The 15316-nt window shown below is 44.5% G+C and overlaps 5 non-coding genes across 5 annotated transcripts; all 5 read left to right on the forward strand.

Annotated features, from left to right (window-relative positions):
* The first annotated feature begins 3917 nt into the window (after positions 1 to 3917).
* trnar-ccu (transfer RNA arginine (anticodon CCU)) lies at positions 3918 to 3990 on the forward strand. Its single transcript has one exon. It is a non-coding gene; the product is annotated as a tRNA-Arg (tRNA).
* A 2549-nt stretch (positions 3991 to 6539) lies between these two features.
* trnar-ccu (transfer RNA arginine (anticodon CCU)) lies at positions 6540 to 6612 on the forward strand. The gene has a single exon. It is a non-coding gene; the product is annotated as a tRNA-Arg (tRNA).
* A 1024-nt stretch (positions 6613 to 7636) lies between these two features.
* Positions 7637 to 7709, forward strand: trnar-ccu (transfer RNA arginine (anticodon CCU)). Its single transcript has one exon. It is a non-coding gene; the product is annotated as a tRNA-Arg (tRNA).
* Positions 7710 to 10916: 3207 nt separating this feature from the next.
* On the forward strand, positions 10917 to 10989 carry trnar-ccu (transfer RNA arginine (anticodon CCU)). The gene has a single exon. It is a non-coding gene; the product is annotated as a tRNA-Arg (tRNA).
* Positions 10990 to 13478: 2489 nt separating this feature from the next.
* On the forward strand, positions 13479 to 13551 carry trnar-ccu (transfer RNA arginine (anticodon CCU)). The gene has a single exon. It is a non-coding gene; the product is annotated as a tRNA-Arg (tRNA).
* Positions 13552 to 15316: the final 1765 nt, after the last annotated feature.

Consider the following 15316-nt stretch of genomic DNA (forward strand, 5'->3'; position numbering starts at 1 on the left):
TCTCAGTGCCATTATATATATTTTGTTACCTCTTCCAACAGTTCGTATAGGTCATACTGTTTACACAGTATCCCAGTGGCCTAAGACACTGGACTCCTAAGCCATGGATTGTGAGTTCTAGTCTTTTCTGAAGTGGATGGAAGCAGAGTGGCGCAGCGGGAGCGTGCTGGGCCCATAACCCAGAGGTCGATGGATCGAAACCATCCTCTGCTAAACAGTTTATTTTAAGTGCGAACAACATTTTTAAAAAATGTGTCGTTTCATGGGCATGTCTCAGTGCCATTATATATATTTTTTTACCTCTTCCAACAGTTCGTATAGGTCATACTGTTTACACAGTATCCCAGTGGCCTAAGACACTGGACTCCTAAGCCATGGATTGTGAGTTCTAGTCTTTTCTGAAGTGGATGGAAGCAGAGTGGCGCAGCGGGAGCGTGCTGGGCCCATAACCCAGAGGTCGATGGATCGAAACCATCCTCTGCTAAACAGTTTATTTTAAGTGCGAACAACATTTTTAAAAAATGTGTCGTTTCATGGGCATGTCTCAGTGCCATTATATATATTTTTTTACCTCTTCCAACAGTTCATATAGGTCATACTGTTTACACAGTATCCCAGTGGCCTAAGACACTGGACTCCTAAGCCATGGATTGTGAGTTCTAGTCTTTTCTGAAGTGGCTGAGAGCAGAGTGGCGCAGCGGGAGCGTGCTGGGCCCATAACCCAGCGGTCGATGGATCGAAACCATCCTCTGCTAAACAGATTATTTTCAAAAATGAAACGCAAACAGAAATTAGAAAGCTAAATTTCATTTGCGTGTCTCAGTGCTATCCAGTACACATTGTTTTTACTGCTTCTATCAGTTCATACTATTTGCAAAAGGTAGACAGTGCCCCAGTGGCCTAATGGATAAGACACTGGACTCCTAAGCCATGGATTGTGAGTTCTAGCCTTTTCTGAAGTGGATGGAAGCAGAGTGGCGCAGCGGGAGCGTGCTGGGCCCATAACCCAGAGGTCGATGGATCGAAACCATCCTCTGCTAAACAGTTTATTTTAAGTGCGAACAACATTTTTAAAAAATGTGTCGTTTCATGGGCATGTCTCAGTGCCATTATATATATTTTGTTACCTCTTCCAACAGTTCGTATAGGTCATACTGTTTACACAGTATCCCAGTGGCCTAAGACACTGGACTCCTAAGCCATGGATTGTGAGTTCTAGTCTTTTCTGAAGTGGATGGAAGCAGAGTGGCGCAGCGGGAGCGTGCTGGGCCCATAACCCAAAGGTCGATGGATCGAAACCATCCTCTGCTAAACAGTTTATTTTAAGTGCGAACAACATTTTTAAAAAATGTGTCGTTTCATGGGCATGTCTCAGTGCCATTATATATATTTTTTTACCTCTTCCAACAGTTCGTATAGGTCATACTGTTTACACAGTATCCCAGTGGCCTAAGACACTGGACTCCTAAGCCATGGATTGTGAGTTCTAGTCTTTTCTGAAGTGGCTGAGAGCAGAGTGGCGCAGCGGGAGCGTGCTGGGCCCATAACCCAGAGGTCGATGGATCGAAACCATCCTCTGCTAAACAGATTATTTTCAAAAATGAAACGCAAACAGAAATTAGAAAGCTAAATTTCATTTGCGTGTCTCAGTGCTATCCAGTACACATTGTTTTTACTGCTTCTATCAGTTCATACTATTTGCAAAAGGTAGACAGTGCCCCAGTGGCCTAATGGATAAGGCACTGGCCTCCTAGGCCAGGGATTGTGGGTTCAAGTGGTGGATGGAAGCAGAGTGGCGCAGCGGGAGCGTGCTGGGCCCATAACCCAGAGGTCGATGGATCGAAACCATCCTCTGCTAAACAGTTTATTTTAAGTGCGAACAACATTTTTAAAAAATGTGTCGTTTCATGGGCATGTCTCAGTGCCATTATATATATTTTGTTACCTCTTCCAACAGTTCGTATAGGTCATACTGTTTACACAGTATCCCAGTGGCCTAAGACACTGGACTCCTAAGCCATGGATTGTGAGTTCTAGTCTTTTCTGAAGTGGATGGAAGCAGAGTGGCTCAGCGGGAGCGTGCTGGGCCCATAACCCAGAGGTCGATGGATCGAAACCATCCTCTGCTAAACAGATTATTTTCAAAAATGAAACGCAAACAGAAATTAGAAAGCTAAATTTCATTTGCGTGTCTCAGTGCTATCCAGTACACATTGTTTTTACTGCTTCTATCAGTTCATACTATTTGCAAAAGGTAGACAGTGCCCCAGTGGCCTAATGGATAAGGCACTGGCCTCCTAAGCCAGGGATTGTGTGTTCAAGTCCCATCTGGGGTGGATGGAAGCAGAGTGGCGCAGCGGGAGCGTGCTGGGCCCATAACCCAGAGGTCGAAGGATTGAAACCATCCTCTGCTAAACAGTTTATTTTAAGTGCGAACAACATTTTTAAAAAATGTGTCGTTTCATGGGCATGTCTCAGTGCCATTATATATATTTTTTTACCTCTTCCAACAGTTCGTATAGGTCATACTGTTTACACAGTATCCCAGTGGCCTAAGACACTGGACTCCTAAGCCATGGATTGTGAGTTCTAGTCTTTTCTGAAGTGGCTGAGAGCAGAGTGGCGCAGCGGGAGCGTGCTGGGCCCATAACCCAGCGGTCGATGGATCGAAACCATCCTCTGATAAACAGATTATTTTCAAAAATGAAACGCAAACAGAAATTAGAAAGCTAAATTTCATTTGCGTGTCTCAGTGCTATCCAGTACACATTGTTTTTACTGCTTCTATCAGTTCATACTATTTGCAAAAGGTAGACAGTGCCCCAGTGGCCTAATGGATAAGACACTGGACTCCTAAGCCATGGATTGTGAGTTCTAGCCTTTTCTGAAGTGGATGGAAGCAGAGTGGCGCAGCGGGAGCGTGCTGGGCCCATAACCCAGAGGTCGATGGATCGAAACCATCCTCTGCTAAACAGTTTATTTTAAGTGCGAACAACATTTTTAAAAAATGTGTCGTTTCATGGGCATGTCTCAGTGCCATTATATATATTTTGTTACCTCTTCCAACAGTTCGTATAGGTCATACTGTTTACACAGTATCCCAGTGGCCTAAGACACTGGACTCCTAAGCCATGGATTGTGAGTTCTAGTCTTTTCTGAAGTGGATGGAAGCAGAGTGGCGCAGCGGGAGCGTGCTGGGCCCATAACCCAGAGGTCGATGGATCGAAACCATCCTCTGCTAAACAGTTTATTTTAAGTGCGAACAACATTTTAAAAAAATGTGTCGTTTCATGGGCATGTCTCAGTGCCATTATATATATTTTTTTACCTCTTCCAACAGTTCGTATAGGTCATACTGTTTACACAGTATCCCAGTGGCCTAAGACACTGGACTCCTAAGCCATGGATTGTGAGTTCTAGTCTTTTCTGAAGTGGCTGAGAGCAGAGTGGCGCAGCGGGAGCGTGCTGGGCCCATAACCCAGAGGTCGATGGATCGAAACCATCCTCTGCTAAACAGTTTATTTTAAGTGCGAACAACATTTTTAAAAAATGTGTCGTTTCATGGGCATGTCTCAGTGCCATTATATATATTTTTTTACCTCTTCCAACAGTTCGTATAGGTCATACTGTTTACACAGTATCCCAGTGGCCTAAGACACTGGACTCCTAAGCCATGGATTGTGAGTTCTAGTCTTTTCTGAAGTGGCTGAGAGCAGAGTGGCGCAGCGGGAGCGTGCTGGGCCCATAACCCAGAGGTCGATGGATCGAAACCATCCTCTGCTAAACAGATTATTTTCAAAAATGAAACGCAAACAGAAATTAGAAAGCTAAATTTCATTTGCGTGTCTCAGTGCTATCCAGTACACATAGTTTTTACTGCTTCTATCAGTTCATACTATTTGCAAAAGGTAGACAGTGCCCCAGTGGCCTAATGGATAAGGCACTGGCCTCCTAAGCCAGGGATTGTGGGTTCAAGTCCCATCTGGGGTGGATGGAAGCAGAGTGGCGCAGCGGGAGCGTGCTGGGCCCATAACCCAGAGGTCGATGGATCGAAACCATCCTCTGCTAAACAGTTTATTTTAAGTGCGAACAACATTTTTAAAAAATGTGTCGTTTCATGGGCATGTCTCAGTGCCATTATATATATTTTTTTACCTCTTCCAACAGTTCGCATAGGTCATACTGTTTACACAGTATCCCAGTGGCCTAAGACACTGGACTCCTAAGCCATGGATTGTGAGTTCTAGCCTTTTCTGAAGTGGATGGAAGCAGAGTGGCGCAGCGGGAGCGTGCTGGGCCCATAACCCAGAGGTCGATGGATCGAAACCATCCTCTGCTAAACAGTTTATTTTAAGTGCGAACAACATTTTAAAAAAATGTGTCGTTTCATGGGCATGTCTCAGTGCCATTATATATATTTTTTTACCTCTTCCAACAGTTCGTATAGGTCATACTGTTTACACAGTATCCCAGTGGCCTAAGACACTGGACTCCTAAGCCATGGACTGTGAGTTCTAGCCTTTTCTGAAGTGGATGGAAGCAGAGTGGCCCAGCGGGAGCGTGCTGGGCCCATAACCCAGAGGTCGATGGATCGAAACCATCCTCTGCTAAACAGTTTATTTTAAGTGCGAACAACATTTTTAAAAAATGTGTCGTTTCATGGGCATGTCTCAGTGCCATTATATATATATTTTTTACCTCTTCCAACAGTTCGTATAGGTCATACTGTTTACACAGTATCCCAGTGGCCTAAGACACTGGACTCCTAAGCCATGGATTGTGAGTTCTAGTCTTTTCTGAAGTGGATGGATTTAAAAAATGTGTCGTTTCATGGGCATGTCTCAGTGCCATTATATATATTTTTTTACCTCTTCCAACAGTTCGTATAGGTCATACTGTTTACACAGTATCCCAGTGGCCTAAGACACTGGACTCCTAAGCCATGGATTGTGAGTTCTAGTCTTTTCTGAAGTGGATGGAAGCAGAGTGGCGCAGCGGGAGCGTGCTGGGCCCATAACCCAGAGGTCGATGGATCGAAACCATCCTCTGCTAAACAGTTTATTTTAAGTGCGAACAACATTTTTAAAAAATGTGTCGTTTCATGGGCATGTCTCAGTGCCATTATATATATTTTTTACCTCTACCAACAGTTCGTATAGGTCATACTGTTTACACAGTATCCCAGTGGCCTAAGACACTGGACTCCTAAGCCATGGATTGTGAGTTCTAGCCTTTTCTGAAGTGGATGGAAGCAGAGTGGCGCAGCGGGAGCGTGCTGGGCCCATAACCCAGAGGTCGATGGATCGAAACCATCCTCTGCTAAACAGTTTATTTTAAGTGCGAACAACATTTTTAAAAAATGTGTCGTTTCATGGGCATGTCTCAGTGCCATTATATATATTTTTTTACCTCTTCCAACAGTTCGTATAGGTCATACTGTTTACACAGTATCCCAGTGGCCTAAGACACTGGACTCCTAAGCCATGGATTGTGAGTTCTAGTCTTTTCTGAAGTGGATGGAAGCAGAGTGGCGCAGCGGGAGCGTGCTGGGCCCATAACCCAGAGATCGATGGATCGAAACCATCCTCTGCTAAACAGTTTATTTTAAGTGCGAACAACATTTTTAAAAAATGTGTCGTTTCATGGGCATGTCTCAGTGCCATTATATATATTTTTTACCTCTACCAACAGTTCGTATAGGTCATACTGTTTACACAGTATCCCAGTGGCCTAAGACACTGGACTCCTAAGCCATGGATTGTGAGTTCTAGCCTTTTCTGAAGTGGATGGAAGCAGAGTGGCGCAGCGGGAGCGTGCTGGGCCCATAACCCAGAGGTCGATGGATCGAAACCATCCTCTGCTAAACAGTTTATTTTAAGTGCGAACAACATTTTTAAAAAATGTGTCGTTTCATGGGCATGTCTCAGTGCCATTATATATATTTTTTTACCTCTTCCAACAGTTCGTATAGGTCATACTGTTTACACAGTATCCCAGTGGCCTAAGACACTGGACTCCTAAGCCATGGATTGTGAGTTCTAGCCTTTTCTGAAGTGGATGGAAGCAGAGTGGCCCAGCGGGAGCGTGCTGGGCCCATAACCCAGAGGTCGATGGATCGAAACCATCCTCTGCTAAACAGTTTATTTTAAGTGCGAACAACATTTTTAAAAAATGTGTCGTTTCATGGGCATGTCTCAGTGCCATTATATATATTTTTTTACCTCTTCCAACAGTTCGTATAGGTCATACTGTTTACACAGTATCCCAGTGGCCTAAGACACTGGACTCCTAAGCCATGGATTGTGAGTTCTAGTCTTTTCTGAAGTGGCTGAGAGCAGAGTGGCGCAGCGGGAGCGTGCTGGGCCCATAACCCAGAGGTCGATGGATCGAAACCATCCTCTGCTAAACAGATTATTTTCAAAAATGAAACGCAAACAGAAATTAGAAAGCTAAATTTCATTTGCGTGTCTCAGTGCTATCCAGTACACATTGTTTTTACTGCTTCTATCAGTTCATACTATTTGCAAAAGGTAGACAGTGCCCCAGTGGCCTAATGGATAAGGCACTGGCCTCCTAAGCCAGGGATTGTGGGTTCAAGTCCCATCTGGGGTGGATGGAAGCAGAGTGGCGCAGCGGGAGCGTGCTGGGCCCATAACCCAGAGGTCGATGGATCGAAACCATCCTCTGCTAAACAGTTTATTTTAAGTGCGAACAACATTTTTAAAAAATGTGTCGTTTCATGGGCATGTCTCAGTGCCATTATATATATTTTTTACCTCTACCAACAGTTCGTATAGGTCATACTGTTTACACAGTATCCCAGTGGCCTAAGACACTGGACTCCTAAGCCATGGATTGTGAGTTCTAGCCTTTTCTGAAGTGGATGGAAGCAGAGTGGCGCAGCGGGAGCGTGCTGGGCCCATAACCCAGAGGTCGATGGATCGAAACCATCCTCTGCTAAACAGTTTATTTTAAGTGCGAACAACATTTTTAAAAAATGTGTCGTTTCATGGGCATGTCTCAGTGCCATTATATATATTTTTTTACCTCTTCCAACAGTTCGTATAGGTCATACTGTTTACACAGTATCCCAGTGGCCTAAGACACTGGACTCCTAAGCCATGGATTGTGAGTTCTAGCCTTTTCTGAAGTGGATGGAAGCAGAGTGGCCCAGCGGGAGCGTGCTGGGCCCATAACCCAGAGGTCGATGGATCGAAACCATCCTCTGCTAAACAGTTTATTTTAAGTGCGAACAACATTTTTAAAAAATGTGTCGTTTCATGGGCATGTCTCAGTGCCATTATATATATTTTTTTACCTCTTCCAACAGTTCGTATAGGTCATACTGTTTACACAGTATCCCAGTGGCCTAAGACACTGGACTCCTAAGCCATGGATTGTGAGTTCTAGTCTTTTCTGAAGTGGCTGAGAGCAGAGTGGCGCAGCGGGAGCGTGCTGGGCCCATAACCCAGAGGTCGATGGATCGAAACCATCCTCTGCTAAACAGATTATTTTCAAAAATGAAACGCAAACAGAAATTAGAAAGCTAAATTTCATTTGCGTGTCTCAGTGCTATCCAGTACACATTGTTTTTACTGCTTCTATCAGTTCATACTATTTGCAAAAGGTAGACAGTGCCCCAGTGGCCTAATGGATAAGGCACTGGCCTCCTAAGCCAGGGATTGTGGGTTCAAGTCCCATCTGGGGTGGATGGAAGCAGAGTGGCGCAGCGGGAGCGTGCTGGGCCCATAACCCAGAGGTCGATGGATCGAAACCATCCTCTGCTAAACAGTTTATTTTAAGTGCGAACAACATTTTTAAAAAATGTGTCGTTTCATGGGCATGTCTCAGTGCCATTATATATATTTTTTTACCTCTTCCAACAGTTCGTATAGGTCATACTGTTTACACAGTATCCCAGTGGCCTAAGACACTGGACTCCTAAGCCATGGATTGTGAGTTCTAGTCTTTTCTGAAGTGGATGGAAGCAGAGTGGCGCAGCGGGAGCGTGCTGGGCCCATAACCCAAAGGTCGATGGATCGAAACCATCCTCTGCTAAACAGTTTATTTTAAGTGCGAACAACATTTTTAAAAAATGTGTCGTTTCATGGGCATGTCTCAGTGCCATTATATATATTTTTTTACCTCTTCCAACAGTTCGTATAGGTCATACTGTTTACACAGTATCCCAGTGGCCTAAGACACTGGACTCCTAAGCCATGGATTGTGAGTTCTAGTCTTTTCTGAAGTGGCTGAGAGCAGAGTGGCGCAGCGGGAGCGTGCTGGGCCCATAACCCAGAGGTCGATGGATCGAAACCATCCTCTGCTAAACAGATTATTTTCAAAAATGAAACGCAAACAGAAATTAGAAAGCTAAATTTCATTTGCGTGTCTCAGTGCTATCCAGTACACATTGTTTTTACTGCTTCTATCAGTTCATACTATTTGCAAAAGGTAGACAGTGCCCCAGTGGCCTAATGGATAAGGCACTGGCCTCCTAAGCCAGTGTGTTCAAGTCCCATCTGGGGTGGATGGAAGCAGAGTGGCGCAGCGGGAGCGTGCTGGGCCCATAACCCAGAGGTCGATGGATCGAAACCATCCTCTGCTAAACAGTTTATTTTAAGTGCGAACAACATTTTTAAAAAATGTGTCGTTTCATGGGCATGTCTCAGTGCCATTATATATATTTTGTTACCTCTTCCAACAGTTCGTATAGGTCATACTGTTTACACAGTATCCCAGTGGCCTAAGACACTGGACTCCTAAGCCATGGATTGTGAGTTCTAGTCTTTTCTGAAGTGGATGGAAGCAGAGTGGCGCAGCGGGAGCGTGCTGGGCCCATAACCCAGAGGTCGATGGATCGAAACCATCCTCTGCTAAACAGTTTATTTTAAGTGCGAACAACATTTTTAAAAAATGTGTCGTTTCATGGGCATGTCTCAGTGCCATTATATATATTTTTTACCTCTACCAACAGTTCGTATAGGTCATACTGTTTACACAGTATCCCAGTGGCCTAAGACACTGGACTCCTAAGCCATGGATTGTGAGTTCTAGTCTTTTCTGAAGTGGATGGAAGCAGAGTGGCGCAGCGGGAGCGTGCTGGGCCCATAACCCAAAGGTCGATGGATCGAAACCATCCTCTGCTAAACAGTTTATTTTAAGTGCGAACAACATTTTTAAAAAATGTGTCGTTTCATGGGCATGTCTCAGTGCCATTATATATATTTTTTTACCTCTTCCAACAGTTCGTATAGGTCATACTGTTTACACAGTATCCCAGTGGCCTAAGACACTGGACTCCTAAGCCATGGATTGTGAGTTCTAGTCTTTTCTGAAGTGGCTGAGAGCAGAGTGGCGCAGCGGGAGCGTGCTGGGCCCATAACCCAGAGGTCGATGGATCGAAACCATCCTCTGCTAAACAGATTATTTTCAAAAATGAAACGCAAACAGAAATTAGAAAGCTAAATTTCATTTGCGTGTCTCAGTGCTATCCAGTACACATTGTTTTTACTGCTTCTATCAGTTCATACTATTTGCAAAAGGTAGACAGTGCCCCAGTGGCCTAATGGATAAGGCACTGGCCTCCTAAGCCAGTGTGTTCAAGTCCCATCTGGGGTGGATGGAAGCAGAGTGGCGCAGCGGGAGCGTGCTGGGCCCATAACCCAGAGGTCGATGGATCGAAACCATCCTCTGCTAAACAGTTTATTTTAAGTGCGAACAACATTTTTAAAAAATGTGTCGTTTCATGGGCATGTCTCAGTGCCATTATATATATTTTGTTACCTCTTCCAACAGTTCGTATAGGTCATACTGTTTACACAGTATCCCAGTGGCCTAAGACACTGGACTCCTAAGCCATGGATTGTGAGTTCTAGTCTTTTCTGAAGTGGATGGAAGCAGAGTGGCGCAGCGGGAGCGTGCTGGGCCCATAACCCAGAGGTCGATGGATCGAAACCATCCTCTGCTAAACAGTTTATTTTAAGTGCGAACAACATTTTTAAAAAATGTGTCGTTTCATGGGCATGTCTCAGTGCCATTATATATATTTTTTACCTCTACCAACAGTTCGTATAGGTCATACTGTTTACACAGTATCCCAGTGGCCTAAGACACTGGACTCCTAAGCCATGGATTGTGAGTTCTAGCCTTTTCTGAAGTGGATGGAAGCAGAGTGGCGCAGCGGGAGCGTGCTGGGCCCATAACCCAGAGGTCGATGGATCGAAACCATCCTCTGCTAAACAGTTTATTTTAAGTGCGAACAACATTTTTAAAAAATGTGTCGTTTCATGGGCATGTCTCAGTGCCATTATATATATTTTTTTACCTCTTCCAACAGTTCGTATAGGTCATACTGTTTACACAGTATCCCAGTGGCCTAAGACACTGGACTCCTAAGCCATGGATTGTGAGTTCTAGCCTTTTCTGAAGTGGATGGAAGCAGAGTGGCCCAGCGGGAGCGTGCTTGGCCCATAACCCAGAGGTCGATGGATCGAAACCATCCTCTGCTAAACAGTTTATTTTAAGTGCGAACAACATTTTTAAAAAATGTGTCGTTTCATGGGCATGTCTCAGTGCCATTATATATATTTTTTTACCTCTTCCAACAGTTCGTATAGGTCATACTGTTTACACAGTATCCCAGTGGCCTAAGACACTGGACTCCTAAGCCATGGATTGTGAGTTCTAGTCTTTTCTGAAGTGGCTGAGAGCAGAGTGGCGCAGCGGGAGCGTGCTGGGCCCATAACCCAGAGGTCGATGGATCGAAACCATCCTCTGCTAAACAGATTATTTTCAAAAATGAAACGCAAACAGAAATTAGAAAGCTAAATTTCATTTGCGTGTCTCAGTGCTATCCAGTACACATTGTTTTTACTGCTTCTATCAGTTCATACTATTTGCAAAAGGTAGACAGTGCCCCAGTGGCCTAATGGATAAGGCACTGGCCTCCTAAGCCAGGGATTGTGGGTTCAAGTCCCATCTGGGGTGGATGGAAGCAGAGTGGCGCAGCGGGAGCGTGCTGGGCCCATAACCCAGAGGTCGATGGATCGAAACCATCCTCTGCTAAACAGTTTATTTTAAGTGCGAACAACATTTTTAAAAAATGTGTCGTTTCATGGGCATGTCTCAGTGCCATTATATATATTTTTTTACCTCTTCCAACAGTTCGTATAGGTCATACTGTTTACACAGTATCCCAGTGGCCTAAGACACTGGACTCCTAAGCCATGGATTGTGAGTTCTAGTCTTTTCTGAAGTGGATGGAAGCAGAGTGGCGCAGCGGGAGCGTGCTGGGCCCATAACCCAGAGGTCGATGGATCGAAACCATCCTCTGCTAAACAGTTTATTTTAAGTGCGAACAACATTTTTAAAAAATGTGTCGTTTCATGGGCATGTCTCAGTGCCATTATATATATTTTTTTACCTCTTCCAACAGTTCGTATAGGTCATACTGTTTACACAGTATCCCAGTGGCCTAAGACACTGGACTCCTAAGCCATGGATTGTGAGTTCTAGCCTTTTCTGAAGTGGATGGAAGCAGAGTGGCGCAGCGGGAGCGTGCTGGGCCCATAACCCAGAGGTCGATGGATCGAAACCATCCTCTGCTAAACAGTTTATTTTAAGTGCGAACAACATTTTTAAAAAATGTGTCGTTTCATGGGCATGTCTCAGTGCCATTATATATATTTTTTTACCTCTTCCAACAGTTCGTATAGGTCATACTGTTTACACAGTATCCCAGTGGCCTAAGACACTGGACTCCTAAGCCATGGATTGTGAGTTCTAGTCTTTTCTGAAGTGGATGGAAGCAGAGTGGCGCAGCGGGAGCGTGCTGGGCCCATAACCCAAAGGTCGATGGATCGAAACCATCCTCTGCTAAACAGTTTATTTTAAGTGCGAACAACATTTTTAAAAAATGTGTCGTTTCATGGGCATGTCTCAGTGCCATTATATATATTTTTTTACCTCTTCCAACAGTTCGTATAGGTCATACTGTTTACACAGTATCCCAGTGGCCTAAGACACTGGACTCCTAAGCCATGGATTGTGAGTTCTAGTCTTTTCTGAAGTGGCTGAGAGCAGAGTGGCGCAGCGGGAGCGTGCTGGGCCCATAACCCAGAGGTCGATGGATCGAAACCATCCTCTGCTAAACAGATTATTTTCAAAAATGAAACGCAAACAGAAATTAGAAAGCTAAATTTCATTTGCGTGTCTCAGTGCTATCCAGTACACATTGTTTTTACTGCTTCTATCAGTTCATACTATTTGCAAAAGGTAGACAGTGCCCCAGTGGCCTAATGGATAAGGCACTGGCCTCCTAAGCCAGTGTGTTCAAGTCCCATCTGGGGTGGATGGAAGCAGAGTGGCGCAGCGGGAGCGTGCTGGGCCCATAACCCAGAGGTCGATGGATCGAAACCATCCTCTGCTAAACAGATTATTTTCAAAAATGAAACGCAAACAGAAATTAGAAAGCTAAATTTCATTTGCGTGTCTCAGTGCTATCCAGTACACATTGTTTTTACTGCTTCTATCAGTTTATTTTAAGTGCGAACAACATTTTTAAAAAATGTGTCGTTTCATGGGCATGTCTCAGTGCCATTATATATATTTTTTTACCTCTTCCAACAGTTCGCATAGGTCATACTGTTTACACAGTATCCCAGTGGCCTAAGACACTGGACTCCTAAGCCATGGATTGTGAGTTCTAGCCTTTTCTGAAGTGGATGGAAGCAGAGTGGCGCAGCGGGAGCGTGCTGGGCCCATAACCCAGAGGTCGATGGATCGAAACCATCCTCGGCTAAAAAGTTTATTTTAAGTGCGAACAACATTTTAAAAAAATGTGTCGTTTCATGGGCATGTCTCAGTGCCATTATATATATTTTTTTACCTCTTCCAACAGTTCGTATAGGTCATACTGTTTACACAGTATCCCAGTGGCCTAAGACACTGGACTCCTAAGCCATGGACTGTGAGTTCTAGCCTTTTCTGAAGTGGATGGAAGCAGAGTGGCCCAGCGGGAGCGTGCTGGGCCCATAACCCAGAGGTCGATGGATCGAAACCATCCTCTGCTAAACAGTTTATTTTAAGTGCGAACAACATTTTTAAAAAATGTGTCGTTTCATGGGCATGTCTCAGTGCCATTATATATATTTTTTTACCTCTTCCAACAGTTCGTATAGGTCATACTGTTTACACAGTATCCCAGTGGCCTAAGACACTGGACACCTAAGCCATGGATTGTGAGTTCTAGTCTTTTCTGAAGTGGCTGAGAGCAGAGTGGCGCAGCGGGAGCGTGCTGGGCCCATAACCCAGAGGTCGATGGATCGAAACCATCCTCTGCTAAACAGATTATTTTCAAAAATGAAACGCAAACAGAAATTAGAAAGCTAAATTTCATTTGCGTGTCTCAGTGCTATCCAGTACACATTGTTTTTACTGCTTCTATCAGTTCATACTATTTGCAAAAGGTAGACAGTGCCCCAGTGGCCTAATGGATAAGGCACTGGCCTCCTAAGCCAGGGATTGTGGGTTCAAGTCCCATCTGGGGTGGATGGAAGCAGAGTGGCGCAGCGGGAGCGTGCTGGGCCCATAACCCAGAGGTCGATGGATCGAAACCATCCTCTGCTAAACAGTTTATTTTAAGTGCGAACAACATTTTTAAAAAATGTGTCGTTTCATGGGCATGTCTCAGTGCCATTATATATATTTTTTTACCTCTTCCAACAGTTCGTATAGGTCATACTGTTTACACAGTATCCCAGTGGCCTAAGACACTGGACTCCTAAGCCATGGATTGTGAGTTCTAGTCTTTTCTGAAGTGGCTGAGAGCAGAGTGGCGCAGCGGGAGCGTGCTGGGCCCATAACCCAGAGGTCGATGGATCGAAACCATCCTCTGCTAAACAGTTTATTTTAAGTGCGAACAACATTTTTAAAAAATGTGTCGTTTCATGGGCATGTCTCAGTGCCATTATATATATTTTTTTACCTCTTCCAACAGTTCGTATAGGTCATACTGTTTACACAGTATCCCAGTGGCCTAAGACACTGGACTCCTAAGCCATGGATTGTGAGTTCTAGTCTTTTCTGAAGTGGATGGAAGCAGAGTGGCGCAGCGGGAGCGTGCTGGGCCCATAACCCAGAGGTCGATGGATCGAAACCATCCTCTGCTAAACAGTTTATTTTAAGTGCGAACAACATTTTTAAAAAATGTGTCGTTTCATGGGCATGTCTCAGTGCCATTATATATATTTTTTTACCTCTTCCAACAGTTCGTATAGGTCATACTGTTTACACAGTATCCCAGTGGCCTAAGACACTGGACTCCTAAGCCATGGATTGTGAGTTCTAGTCTTTTCTGAAGTGGATGGAAGCAGAGTGGCGCAGCGGGAGCGTGCTGGGCCCATAACCCAGAGGTCGATGGATCGAAACCATCCTCTGCTAAACAGTTTATTTTAAGTGCGAACAACATTTTTAAAAAATGTGTCGTTTCATGGGCATGTCTCAGTGCCATTATATATATTTTTTTACCTCTTCCAACAGTTCGTATAGGTCATACTGTTTACACAGTATCCCAGTGGCCTAAGACACTGGACTCCTAAGCCATGGATTGTGAGTTCTAGCCTTTTCTGAAGTGGATGGAAGCAGAGTGGCGCAGCGGGAGCGTGCTGGGCCCATAACCCAAAGGTCGATGGATCGAAACCATCCTCTGCTAAACAGTTTATTTTAAGTGCGAACAACATTTTTAAAAAATGTGTCGTTTCATGGGCATGTCTCAGTGCCATTATATATATTTTTTTACCTCTTCCAACAGTTCGTATAGGTCATACTGTTTACACAGTATCCCAGTGGCCTAAGACACTGGACTCCTAAGCCATGGATTGTGAGTTCTAGTCTTTTCTGAAGTGGCTGAGAGCAGAGTGGCGCAGCGGGAGCGTGCTGGGCCCATAACCCAGAGGTCGATGGATCGAAACCATCCTCTGCTAAACAGATTATTTTCAAAAATGAAACGCAAACAGAAATTAGAAAGCTAAATTTCATTTGCGTGTCTCAGTGCTATCCAGTACACATTGTTTTTACTGCTTCTATCAGTTCATACTATTTGCAAAAGGTAGACAGTGCCCCAGTGGCCTAATGGATAAGGCACTGGCCTCCTAAGCCAGTGTGTTCAAGTCCCATCTGGGGTGGATGGAAGCAGAGTGGCGCAGCGGGAGCGTGCTGGGCCCATAACCCAGAGGTCGATGGATCGAAACCATCCTCTGCTAAACAGATTATTTTCAAAAATGAAACGCAAACAGAAATTAGAAAGCTAAATTTC

Source organism: Oncorhynchus mykiss, chromosome 7 (assembly GCF_057628025.1).
Source record: "Oncorhynchus mykiss isolate SJ-2025 chromosome 7, ASM5762802v1, whole genome shotgun sequence".
In the NCBI taxonomy this organism is placed as follows: Eukaryota; Metazoa; Chordata; class Actinopteri; order Salmoniformes; family Salmonidae; genus Oncorhynchus; species Oncorhynchus mykiss.